This window comes from Pelodiscus sinensis, chromosome Z (genome assembly GCF_052426305.1).
Source record: "Pelodiscus sinensis isolate ZL-2025 chromosome Z, ASM5242630v1, whole genome shotgun sequence".
NCBI classification, from domain to species: domain Eukaryota; kingdom Metazoa; phylum Chordata; order Testudines; family Trionychidae; genus Pelodiscus; species Pelodiscus sinensis.
The window spans coordinates 17,636,066-17,648,741 of NC_143085.1; the positions used below are offsets into that span (position 1 = coordinate 17,636,066).

The 12,676-nt window shown below is 44.4% G+C and overlaps 1 protein-coding gene across 9 annotated transcripts in view; it reads right to left on the reverse strand.

The window, feature by feature from the left end:
• Positions 1–12,676, reverse strand: part of FBRSL1 (fibrosin like 1) — a 1,043,303-nt gene that overhangs the window by 62,282 nt on the left and 968,345 nt on the right. The gene's annotated exons all lie outside the window — the stretch shown is intronic.

The following is a 12,676-nucleotide window of genomic DNA, read 5'->3' on the forward strand; positions in this document are numbered from 1 at the left end:
ATTTTTTGAAGGGTTTATTTGAACCTTAATGAACTGCTGCACATACCTGATGTAAAATCTGGTTGGATTTAAAATCTATTTTGAGAATAAATATAAAACAATAGCCTCTCCACCCAACCAAAGTAGTATCCAAGACACAGGCATACATCATGAGAGACTATATACCGCATAAAAAGTGCCAGAGACAAACTAAACCTGTTCTATTAATTTGCTTTCAAGCTGATTTAAGTTTTGCTCAAGTGCCAGGGATTAAACTGCAAAATCTGATTTGAGGATTTCAACAGACAGCTGCTGTTTATAAAACAATACTTAGGGGCAAGAGCATTTCTAGACTCACTGCCCTGCCTTCTGTTCTTTGTGGATGCAGGTAGTTGCTAAAAGGGACTTGGAAATTTCTATGCTTGGAAATTCTCTCATCTTGCTTGCACATCTTTCCTTTGTTTCTTGAAATAAGAAATTGGTATAATGTGGCTGTGCTCTCTAGCCTTCTGGACTTTCTATTAGGGATATGAATGGATTATGATTAACCTTTACTTGGGAGCAAGGCTGCTCCAGCCCACAGGCAGGTAGCCTTGCAGGAAGGGGCGGGGGAGGCCCACGTGGGCTCATGGGCTAGAAGTTGGCAACCTCCGCTTCCTCCCACACCTGAGGCCGCTGATTCTTAGCAGACAGTCTTTGTGGGCTAGGAGCTGGCAGTCTTTCCCTCTCCCACTGCAGCTTCCTGCCCCATGTGGGCTATCAGAAGTAGCTGGGCTGGAACAAGTCCCCCTCACCTGCCTAGTTTAAAATTAGTTAACCAGTTAAATTTAATGTTTAATCAGTTAACTAAGTGAACAGGGTTTTAACATTCCAACTTTCTATATGTTCCAAACGTAAGGATGGTGGAGTAATGTGAAAAAGAAGTCTCCAGCCCCCACTACTCCATGGCTTTTTATATATAAAAAATCCAACAGCAAACTAGTTTAATCTACCTGCACACTCATTACTCCAACTCTGTCATGCCTATAGAGCACAGACCTAGTTCATGATACTAATTCTGAACTATACAAAAAATTTGGCTACTGAAACTGAAGTAAGCAATGTAAGGTAGCATAGCAGCAACAATTAATGGGGGACACACGGAAATGAGTTCATGAGCCACAGAGGTGAGCTTTGAATCCATAGCATTAGGAATCAGTCAAGTAAAGACAAGATTTTCAGAAATTGTAAAAAAACATAGAAAATATTCAGAGGAAGAGCTTATTAAATCAAGCTAAATCACAATTTTTAAATAGTGCTTTATATATATTACATTTCGTAGGGCTGGTATGTAAAATAATCAGCACAAACATATACTTTTAAGTATGTGATGGTGCAAAGTATTTTGCTTTGGCTTTGGGACACAATGCTGATGTTTGTAAAGTGATAGAAGGTAAGAATTAACTATGTAAGTAATACAGGCAGTCCCCGGGTTACATACAAGATAGGGACTGTAGGTTTGTTCTTAAGTTGAATCTGTATGTAAGTCGGAACTGGCGTCCAGATTCAGACACTGCTGAAACTGACCGCCAGTTCTGACTTACATACAGAATCAACTTAAGAACCCCAGGCGTCCCCAAGTCAGCTGCTGCTGAAACTGATCAGCAGCTGATTCCAGGAAGCCTGGGGCAGAGCAACTCTGCCTGGGGCTTCCTGTAGTCAGCGCTGGTCAGTTTCAGCAGAAGCTGACTTGGGGACGCCTGGGGCAGAGCAGCTGGGGTGCTGCTGGGTTGCTCCAGTAGCGCCGCTCCTGGGTGCTACTGGACCAACCTAGCAGCACCCCATCTGCTCTGCCCCAGGCGTCCTGATTCAGCCGCTGCTGAAACTGACCAGCAGCGGCTGAATCAGGACCTGGGGCAGAGCAGCTGGGGTGCTGCCGGGTTGGTCCAGTAGTGCCCAGAGCGGGCGCTGCAGGACCAATCGGCAGCGCCCCAGCTGCTCTGCCCCAGAGTCCAAAACAAAAGCCTGGTCTGCTGGGGGGGGGGGGGAGCACACTAGCTGCCCCCCCCCCAGCAGACCAGGGACACGGGGAGCAAAGCCTCAGAGGCGAGGGACCCCGCCGCGGCTGCGGCTTCAGTCCGGGAGCCTGTGGTCTGCTGGGGACGGTCCCCAGCAGACCACAGGCACCCAGATTGAAGCGGCAGCAGCGGCGGTTCCCCGCGCCTCTGAGGCTTTGCTCTGGCAAAGCCTCAGAAGCGCGGGAACCCGCCCGGTGCCCCTGGTCTGCTGGAGACGGTCTCCAGCAGACCAGGGGCACCGGAGCAGCTTGCCAACGGGGCTTTCTCGCCCCGACTTCCGGGGCGAGAAAGCCCCATTCGTAAGTGCGGATCCGACATAAGTCGGATCCGCGTAAGTCGGGGACTGCCTGTACTTCATTATCCAGAGCTGACTTCTGCTCTTGTTTCTACCTGTTGTTTCCTAAGGCTACTATCTGAAGATAGTACTCGATAAAATATCAGACATACCATGGATTAACCAGCTTGCTCTGTATACTTCAGGTGATTAGAGCTAGTGTGAAAATTGCCCAATGTAAATGGCTTTTCTTATATATCTAATAACTGTAACTCACTATTCTTAAGAAAACAAAGACTTGCAACTTATACCTAAAAATATTTTTTACTTAATGGCATCCCATATGTAAAAATATATTTAATATAGACATAACGGCAAGGATTATGAGCTAGTAACAGAGAAGTGACATGCAGAACAATAAAACTGCACACCACTACCCATTGACTAATAGGGTTGTCAGGTGTCCGGTATTGACCAGGATAGTCCGATATTTTTACCTCCTGTCCGGTAAAAAATTTCAGAAAATACTGGACACCTAAAATGTCCAGTACTCTCTGATTTTTTCCCAGCCAGGAGGCGAAATTCCCAGGTGGTTACCTGGTTCCACAGGGGAACTGTCTGGCCCCGAGCAGGGAAACAAGATGGTGGACGGCAGCCTATTAAGGCCAAAAAGCCTCAAAAGCATTCCTTAAAGGGGCTGTGCTTTTTTTTTTTTTTTTAATAATTTCTTTTGCTCAACAACTTTGGTCCCTCCCCGCTTTTTTTTTTCTCAACAGAATGTTTTCCCTGTTTTTTGGGGGGAGAAGGGGCGGGGAGTGTTCGGTTAAACCATCTGGCAACCCTATTGACTAAGTCTATGCAGTAATAAACCATCAGGGCATCCCTTCTTCCGCTTCCCTAATGTGGGTATCGGCTCCATCCTTGGGATGGCTGATGTTGGCTCTCCAGTTGCTTTCAGCATGGGCAGTACTCAAGCACACCACCATGCACTCCCCAGGTGAATGTCTTATCCCCTAGTCTACTCTAGAACCCACCCCTCCTTCCTACCTTCAGGGAATCCCATCTTGCTTTCCCAATATGCCCTATATACCCTCGTAGCTTGAGACAACATTTCATCTTTTTCATAATACCATTATGTTCAATTGAGGAAAGGCATTCTCATGGTTACAGCATAGGGCTAAGAGTCAAAAGATTTGTTTGCAGCGTGATTAGATTTATGACTAACTCACTGTGTTACTCTGAGCAGCCTTTCTATCCCTCAGGTTCTCCAGCTGTAAAAATTGAGTGATCTTGTTTTACCTCAATGGGGCTATGCTGATTAATGAATCATTAGTGTTGCTCATTGGATGGAAGGTGCCATAGAATGTGAATTATTACTATTACTTCCCCGTAACTCTGATGATCTGCTCCACAGGTTAGCTGGTTTTACCTCACATTATTGTGAAAAAAGTTCTTCTAAGGTGTATGCTCCTACTCAGAAGACACCTAGTGAACTTTCAACAAATAATAATATGTTATTATTAAACATGGTAGGAGACCGGACTGGCTTATAGGGGAAAATCCTTGGTGAACTTAAGCACAAAAAGGAAGCTTACAAAGAGTGGAAACTTGGACAAATGACTAGGGAGGAGTTTAAAGGTATAGCTTGAGAATGCCGGGGGGTTATCAGGAAGGCGAAAGCGCAAATGGAATTGCGACTGGCTAAGGATGTGAAGGATAACAAGAAAGGTTTCTATAGGCATGTTAACAAGAAGAAGGTGATCAGAGAGGGTGTGCGGCCCCTAATGGATGAAAGAGGTAACCTAGTGACAGATGATGTGGGGAAAGCTGAAGTACTCAATGCTTTGTTTGCCTCTGTATTCACGGACAAGGTCGGCTCCTGGACTTCTGCGCCAAGTGACGCAAGATGGGATGAAGACGGACAGCCCGTGGTGGCTAAAGAACAGGTTAGGAACTATTTAGAAAAGCTAAACGTACATAAATCCATGGGTCCGGATTTAGTGCATCCGAGGGTACTGAGGGAGTTGGCAAATGTCATTGTGGAGCCTTTGGCTATTATCTTTGAAAAGTCGTGGAGATAGGGAGAAATCCCGGATGACTGGAAAAAGGCAAATGTAGTGCCCATCTTCAAAAAAGGGAAGAAGGATGATCCAGGGAACTATAGGCCGGTCAGTCTTACCTCGATTCCTGGAAAAATCATGGAAGGGATCCTTAAGGAATCCATATTGAGGCACTTGGATGAGAGGAAAGTGATTAGGAATAGTCAGCATGGATTCACAAAGGGCAAGTCATGCCTGACCAATCTGATTAGCTTCTATGATGAGGTAACTGGCTTGGTGGACATGGGGAAGTCAGTGGATGTTATATACCTTGATTTTAGCAAGGCTTTTGATACGGTCTTTCACAATATTCTTGCCTGCAAGTTAAGGGATTGTGGATTGGATAAATGGACGGTAAGTTGGATAGAAAGATGGCTAGAAGGCCGGGCCCAGCAGGTAGTGATCAATGGCTCGATGTCAGGATGGCGGTCGGTTTCTAGCGGAGTGCCCCAAGGTTCGGTTCTAGGACCGGTTTTGTTCAATATCTTTATTAATGATTTAGATGAGGGGATGGATTGCACCCTCAGCAAGTCTGCGGATGACACTAAGCTGGGGGGAGAGGTAGATACGCTCAAGGGCAGAGATAGGATACAGAATAACTTAGACAAATTGGAGGATTGGGCCACAAGAAATCTGATGAGGTTCAACAAGGACAAGTGTAGAATCCTGCACTTGGGACGGAAGAATCCCAAGCATAGTTACAAGCTGGGGACCAACCGGTTAAGTAGTAGTTCTGCAGAAAAGGACCTGGGGGTTACAGTGGATGAGAAGCTAGATACGAATCAACAGTGTGCCCTTGTAGCCAAGAAGGCTAATGGCATATTAGGTTGCATTAAGTGGAGCATTGCCAGCAGATCCAGAGATGTCATCATTCCCCTTTATTCGGCTTTGGTGAGGCTGCATCTGGAGTATTGTGTCCAGTTCTGGGCCCCCCACTACAAAAAGGATGTGGACGCATTGGAGAGGGTCCAGCAGAGGGCAACCAAAATGATTAGGGGGCTGGAGCATATGACTTATGAGGAGAGGCTGAGGGACTTGGGTCTGTTTAGTCTGCAGAAGCGAAGAGTAAGAGGGAGGTTCCAAAGAGGATGGAGAGAGGCTGTTCTCAGTAGTGACAGATGGCAGAACAAGGAGCAATGGTCTCAAGTTGTGGTGGAAGAGGTCCATGTTGGATATTAGGAAAAACTATTTCACTAGGAGGGTGGTGAAGCACTGGAATGGGTTACCTAGGGAAGTAGTGGAGTCTCCATCCCTAGAGGTGTTTAAGTCTCGGCTTGACAAAGCCCTGACCGGGTTGATTTAGTTGGAATTGGTCCTGCCTAGAGCAGGGGGCTGGACTTGATGACCTTCTGAGGTCTCTTCCAGTTCTATGATTCTATGATTCAATGAAAGTCTTTTCTCCTAAGGGGAAAATGAGCTAAATATAAACACAAATCCCCATGCCTTGCTTTGAGCTTGCATCACTGGAACAAAAAGGAGTGAGGGAACCTTTTTAAATGTTGTCACTGATTCCCAAAGTTTGGCTCTGGTAAATGAGTTTTGCTGCTGTCTTTCAACAGGAAGTTCCTTTTGCAATCTAGCTGGATTCAGCCCCTATCACTCAGTTCATTTGTGCAGAGCTGTCTGTCAAGTCAAATCGTCTTGCAACAATCTAAAACACCCTCAGAACAGCTGCCACTATCAATTACTCCTGCAGACAGCCTTGACTATCAGGAAAAGAACTGGAGCGAGCACTTGCCAGTTTTAATAAACTGTGTTGCCCAAGTCATTTAACCTGCTAGATTGCTGTATGCTGGGGCTGTAACAAACCTTCAGCTTCTCAAACTAGAAGAAAGCAACAGTGGCAAAAAGCCGTCAGCTCAGTCCTCAGAATTAACTTTCAAGCGTATTGTTTTTTCTGAAGCACCCAAGTTTAAAAGGAAGATCATCTGAAGTCATTTACGGGATGGTATGATAAGGAAAGCATCTCAAAGTCTTAACACAGAGCTGATGACCTACAAGGGTGAAAGCAGTGATTCTCCATTTTCACAAAAAACTGTAGACCACCTCCCTCAGGACTGCAATGACAGTTTTCCTTAGCTACATAGTCAAGGCATTACCAGCATCCAAGTACTAACTCAGCAAAGTAGTTTAGGAAACAGAGAATATCATATGCACTATATATACTGCAATTGAGTCTAATTTCCTTATAGGCTTTACCTTTTAACTGTGAAAAATTAAATGCTGGTGCATGCTGAATTTATTCCATTATCATTATTGGATTGATATGTGAAAGATTTCCTTGACAAATAGTTATATAAAATCAAATCATTTTCTGCTAAATATTTTTGCTTCCTAACCAGCTGTGTGGATTTTGACCCTGGGTTGGGAAAATCCTCCAAAACAAAGGAGATTTTTTTCTTGTCAGAAATGTTTCCTAACAGCATTAAATCTATGTATGGACTTGATGCTGTTTTGCTGCCTTATGGTTTTTTAATGGGGTGTTTTATTCCTGGAGATTTCGAGTTAGCAATGCTATATCCAGGAGTGTTAGTTGCAAGCATGCATGACGATACTCCAAAGCTGCAAAAGCTGACTGGAAATGGGCACCAAACACAAGGACTGGGGCCAGGGCATAAAGAACAAGGAACACCATTCAAATCCACAAAAAAGTAAGTCACACTACATTTTCATAATAAAGTTGCTTTTGGCACAGATTCAAGGCAATGCTGAAACTGGATTTACAGCCCAGGCACCCACTGTGAATGCCGGGTTTGTAATGAGATTGGAAGTTTCATGCTGTCTTTTAATCCTGGACTATAACACTGGATCAAACACGGCAAGGTTAAATACTGTCAGTCCTGCTCCTAAGCGGATGCGGGCTGGCTGAAAAGCAATGACGTATGAGGCAGTCTACTGCCATGACCACAAAACAAAACACAAGTATCTTGTGTTTATTAGGAAAGGGGGTTTTGCACCATGTAGTCTACAGCAGGCACAATCTTATTTAGAAATGAAAGACAAGAAGCAGCATACTTAGGATTTAAGAGACTACTAAAAATCTTAAGCAACAACTAAGTTGAAGCTTTGAAAAAGAAAAAACCCTGCTTTCTCTTATATAAAAGAATCTTGTAGTTTTAATTAGCCTAGGAAGTGCAAATATAAATTATCAGCTGCTATGCTATAGGGGAAAAAATACTACTTTTGCTTTTGAATTTATATTGATTCCCATCTGGCCCTGTGAGTGAGTTATTAATCACTCCAATTAAATCACAAACACAGGTCTTTATGCTGAAATTGAACCCCCACCAATAGATCAATAGCTCAGACCTCAAAGAACAGTCACTGTTCAGCATAATAGAACAGCTTGTTATATAAAACTCCTTTCAGACCTCAGTACTCTAAACTGTATCTTCATATACAGTTTATATGTATACATACACACACACACACACACACCGCATATATACCAACATTTTCAAAATAAACATCTGTTGAGGGTCACCTGATCTCTCTCATATAAAAAAAAGCAGATATGCCAAGGTCACATTAGAGACATAATTATGCTTTTTCACAATTTGTTATTTTAACAAAGCTCTAATAAGACTATTGCAGTTCACACTGATTTAATTTCAAGAGGTTAAATTGCAAATCATTTTCTTATTGCTATCAGAAGAGGATCTGCCAGATAGTAAAATATCCTATTTGGACTAACACAATAATTTTATTTCATCTGAACAGTCTTCCCAAGATTCTGATTTTTAAAACAATGACATCTGAGAATCCCAGATGCACACAAAATTGTTAAAAACTTTAAAAGTGAAAGCTAGATTTCCTGAAAAGTAGACTGAATGATCTTTCAGACAATTTAGGGTAGAAAAGTTAAATCAAGAGCTAACTGAGGAAAGGCTGTGTCTACAGTGCCACTTTTCTGCACTGCAAGTTTCTGGCTCAGGGGAGGGAAAAAACACCCTACTTCACGAGCACAGCAAATTACAATACTGTAAAGCGCCACTGTAAACAGGCTCCCAGTCCTGGGAGCTATGCTCCATTTTTAGGTGGTTTACATAGAACCCTGGTGCTATAGCCAATAGGGATGTAAAATCCCAGTTAGTTGGTTAATCAATTAAAAGAGAGAGCAGGCGGGGGAGGCGAGTATTTGTTCCAGCCCAGCTGGAGCGGCCCCACAGCCCACCAGCAGGGTTCCCAAGACTGCCACATACAGAGGCTGCTCTGGAATCCCGAATGCTTGCAGTCCCCACCGGTTAACTGGTTAAACATTCACACCCTTAGCGGCCATGCTTTAATGTTTTAAAGACTTAGCCTCAGGGTAGGCTGTAGAGTAGGGGTTTGGCCAAGAGGTTTTGACTGGTTTGGCCAAGAGGCTATCAAGTGCTGGCACTTCATCTGCGTATCTCCTGCCCTTTGCTTTGGAGCTGTCCCTTCAGGAGCCTCCTGTTTGCTGTGCAGGGCAGGAGAGGGTGAGGGGTGCTGATGTTAAGGTGCCCCCTCTCCCACGCTGCAATCTTTCTCCACAGAGCAGAGAGGGGGCACAACAGGATTTGGGAAGGAGTTTGCTGGCTGCTTTTGGGAGTGCTGCAGGGCCAGGACGGGTGAGCCTGCCTTAGCCCCACTATACCACCACCCAGGAGCCACCTGAGGTAAGCAGTGCCCCAGCTGGAGCCCACATCCCAAAACCCTACCTAAGTAATGAACTCCCTCCTACACTCCAAGCCTCTGCCCTAGCCGCAAGCACCCCTGCATCCAAACATCCTCCAAGAGTCTGCACCTAGAACCCCCGCTGGTACCCCAACTGCCTATCCCAAGCTCAGCTCAGAGCCCCTCTTACACTCCAAATCCCTTAACCCAAGACCAGAGCCTGTACTCCAACCCTCTGCCCCTGTCTGATGAAAGTGGAGGATGGGGGAGGGAGCGATTATGGAATGAGCAGAGCGGGACCTCAGAAAAGGGGCACAAAGGAGGTGGGACATGGGTATTTGGGTTTGAGGTAGACCTTGAATTGCACTTAAATTCAACAAGCGATCTCGTGCTTAAAAAGATTGGAGACCACTGCTGTAGAGTACTGACATTGCATGTACAGCTAGCACAGATATAAAGAGCAGTGCGGAGAGACCTAGCATAAACAAGCAGAGTAGCATAGTGTGTTCTGAACACTAAGGTATCTCTCTGTGCCCAACAGTACCTCCCAGGTCTAAAATACTATTTTTAGCCCCATAGAGTCTGATCTGCCTCCCCATTGCTAGAGCCATTTTGCACTACACACCACAGCAAGTGTGGCTGCAGCTTGTCTTTCACTGCAGTGTGCAATTATATGTACCCTATACAGGCAGTCCCCAGGTTACATACAAGATAGGGACTGTAGGTTTGTTCTTAAGTTGAACATAGACCCATAGTCTCCTATAGACAACCACCTAACCTCAAGATGATTCTTACCAACCACCACAGGACATACCACACTAATACCAACCCTGGTACCTTCCCTTGCAACAAACCCCGTTGCCAGCTTTGTCCACATATTCATTCTGCTGATACCATTATTGGACCTAACCAAGCGAGTTATAAGATCAAGAACACATATTCCTGCGCATCCAGAAATATAATCTATGCTATCATGTGCTGAAAGTGTCCGTCTGCTATGTACATTGGACAAACATCTCAGACACTTCGCCAAAGGATTAATGCCCACAAAACAGATATCAGACAAGATCACAAAGAGAAAACAGTTTCTTGCCACTTTAACCAGAAAGGACACTCTCTAAATGACTTAGCCACCTGCATTCTGCTACAAAGACCTTTTACATCTGCACTTGAAAGGGAATCCTCTGAACTGTCATTCATGTTAAAATTCGACACTTGCCAACAAGGACTTAACAAGACTTTGAACTTTCTCACCCATTACCAAGACAGTTTCCCCAATTATCACCTGTAATACCATTAACTCACAAACATCCCACTCTCCCTACCTTTAATATCAGCAATTCACAGACACTTACCTTCCTTCCTCCCTCTTACCACCCCCCCGCATCCCCCTTCTGTTCTGCAATGTGATTTGTCCTTTTCATATTTGTTCATTTTTTTTAATTGTATCCTTTGGTATATATGGTTGTGACTACTTTCTTCCACTATTTGAGCTGAGGAAGTGGGTCTGGCCCACGAAAGCTCATCATCTAATAAACCATCTTGTTAGTCTTTAAAGTGCTACATTGTCCTGCATTTTGCTGCAATGAAGTGTGATACTGCAAATGCTCGATCAAGATATCCCTGAATATATTGGGGGGACGGAAGCTGTGATAGAAAAGGAAATACAGGGGTAACAACCAGCACTTAATCCAGGGCCCTAACATTTCTCCAGGAAAAAAAATATACATAGAGTATGGCATGTTTGCTCAGCTGCGTAACAGCATCTGAACCTGAAAGCAGCCTGCATGCAAGGCTACCATTTCTACCATTCATGAGTTGTGCTTTTTTCTGCAAATGCAAATAGATGATAGTTAAAAATGAACTGTTTTGCACCTTATCAGTTAGAGGATGAAGTTTTAAGAGTTTGTTCTGTAAGGTTAGGACTAGGTCCTCAAAACCAGCTTCTCCCACCACTGCAGGTGATGAGCCAGGTTCTCTCCTCGGTGCACAAGACATGACTGGAGACAATAAGTCAGTATCGACAACTCCTAGCATGAGGTTGGCTCAAAAATCATGAGATCTTCTAATAATATCTTAGGTGGGGCTCTTTTTCTTTACTTCCTGGTTTCTGAGCCTTTTGGGTTCACCTTGTTCATGTTTACAAAGTTCTTCACAACCACGAAAGTGACAAACTTACTTTCTCTTTAACATGAAAACAGAGATTCTAATGTATTTCAGAGGGCTGCTTTAAGTATACCAATAAACATTACCAGATTCATGGTGAAATTACATGTGTGTTAGTAATACTGTCTGGCTAATGTAATAATACACAGGGCTCGCCAAGCCGCAGCAAGCCCCGCTTGCCAGCCGCGTGGTTCAGCATGCGATGCATGCGCAGACCGCGTTGCACATGCGCTGATCGCGCTGCAGTACCGTGCAGGCTATAATCTACTCGCCCGTAGCGAGTAGATTACCTAAATTGTTGCGCCCTGATAATTCAGGTTGGACCTTCCTAGTCCAGCACCTTTGGGAACAGACTGGTCCTAGATGAGGGATTTTTCTGAACCAGGGGAGGTCATTTCCACCCCCTGGCTGCTGGCCCCTGCTGCCTTGCCCCTACCACTGGCCTTCCTAGCTTCTCCTCCGTTGGTCAATTGAGCCGTGCGCTGGCTCCCAGATCCTGCAGCCCAGCTGAGCTGCGCGTCACCTCCTGGACCACGCCTCCCATGTAGCACCAGACTCCCAGCACTCCACAATGCCCATACCATGCCAGGACTCTTTGAGCCTCATGGAAGTTGCTGGACCAGAGAGTTCTGCTTAATAGAGGTGCAACCTATAGTCATTCTTAGCTAGTATATAGTCCCTGGTTTTATAAGGAGATGTGGTCTGCTGCTGGCAGGGCTTGTCCATAAGCCTGTAGTCAGTAGCCTGCACTAGCAGGAGGCACATGTTTGCTTTTAAAGACAATACAATACAGTGCATGCCATCAACAGCAAGGCACCTCTTGAGTATATTGAGTGACACCCGTTTCACTCTGTTCTCCCTACACATGGATAACTCTGAAACCAGGGTGAGATTTTGCCCTGAATATGTTGCATTCATTTATCACTGCAATGGCTTTAGGCAAGTACTTATTTGTAACCTCACAGCACATAATGCTTTGCTTTAATTAGATTTGATTAATTCAAAACAACTGTGCTTGTTTCTATACATTGGACTGGACCATGCCTACATATTTTTGTGGGGGTGGGGTTCCAGTTAAAATGCACAGTACATTATGAAGGACACACGTAAATTTTGAAAGATAAAGCAATTCACACTGGAGAAAAAACATAGGCTACTACATGGATATCATGAACACCCAGAGTTATCACAATTTATTATAACAAAAAATGTGGAAGGGATATTAAACCCTACTTCAGGACAATCTCTAGCAATCAGAGACAAGGAAGAGACCAATTCTGGGGGCAGATTATCCCATGTCTGTCTTTTATGGGGCTTTCAAGTCCTTCTTTAGAAGTATCTGGCGATGGCCTCTGTCAAGAGACAAGATACTGACTAGATGGATTTGGAGTCTGATCTATTATGGCAATTCTGTCTATCAAAAAGACATTGTAGAATGTTTGGCAATCATTTTTTAAGGAGCT